Source organism: Pipistrellus hanaki (genome assembly GCF_964339955.1).
Source record: "Pipistrellus hanaki genome assembly, chromosome: 1".
NCBI lineage: Eukaryota > Metazoa > Chordata > Mammalia > Chiroptera > Vespertilionidae > Pipistrellus > Pipistrellus hanaki.
This window is the reverse complement of record NC_140503.1, coordinates 168,110,302-168,111,370: the sequence shown is the minus strand read 5'-3', so window position 1 is coordinate 168,111,370 and position 1,069 is coordinate 168,110,302. Positions and strand designations below refer to the sequence as shown.

The 1,069-nt window shown below is 37.6% G+C and overlaps 1 pseudogene across 1 annotated transcript; it reads left to right on the top strand.

Annotated features, from left to right (window-relative positions):
- Positions 1–648: 648 nt before the first annotated feature.
- LOC311621209 (nuclear nucleic acid-binding protein C1D-like) lies at positions 649–1,069 on the top strand (annotated as a pseudogene). Its single transcript has one exon. The product of its transcript is annotated as a nuclear nucleic acid-binding protein C1D-like (transcript).

Genomic DNA, 1,069 nt, shown 5'->3' with positions numbered 1-1,069 from the left:
AGTTGATCATTTGTGTTGCAACAGAGGGGTGCTAAAGAACATTCTTTCACTGCCTTGACAGAGATTTTTGTTTCTCCCCTGGGGCCATTTCTTTGCTATAGGAAATGACACTCAGTTCTAAAATGATGATGATGATGATGATGATGATGATGATGATGATGATAATGATGATGATGATGTAGAAAATCCATGGCAGATTGGGTTATGCTTGTCAAGGATCTGGGAGTGAGGGTCGCTACTGATGGCAGAAAGGTTTAGGATCATGCCATTCATGAATTAACAAGTGGCTAGAATTTCAGGAAACATAAAAACTATAATGAATACTGTCATTTATCACTATGCTAATCACTTTACAACATAATTATTTAATCTCACAACAACCCAGTTAGATTGTTGTTGTTGTTTTTACTATACCATTTACAGAGGAGAGAGACTGAGGCTTCAGACACCAGTCATTCTACTGAATGTCAGGGCCTTTCTTTAAAACAAGATCATTTTTATTAAAAAGTCAGTACTAGGAGCATTGGATATGAATGTTGATGGTTGCACAACAGTGAGAATGCACTTAATATCATTGAATGAACTACACACATTAGAATGGTTATAGTGGATTGCTTTCCAGAGTGGAAGGCCAGTGAGTTGGTCAGAATGGCAGAAGAAGAAATTAATGAAGACTATCCAGGAGACATCCATGAATATTTATCCACATTGGAAAATTCCCTTGGTGCTGTGGATGGCATGCTGAAGACCATGATCTGTTTTGAGAAATGAGTTGTTACAGAAGTTGGACCCACTTGAACAAGCAAAAGTGGATTTAGTTTCTGATTACACATTAAATTCAATGTTTTGAGTTTCTTTGTCAACTCAGGGAGTTAATATGAAGGAACACCCAGTAAGGCAGGAATTGGAAGGAATCAGAGTATACATGAACAGAGTCAAGGAGATAACTGAGAAGAAAGCTGTCAAGCTAGACAAAGGTGCAGCTTGAAGATTTGTGAAAAATGCCCTCTGGGGACCAAAACCTAAAAATGCATCCAAAGTTGCTAGTAAAGGAACAAGTAAAAAATAG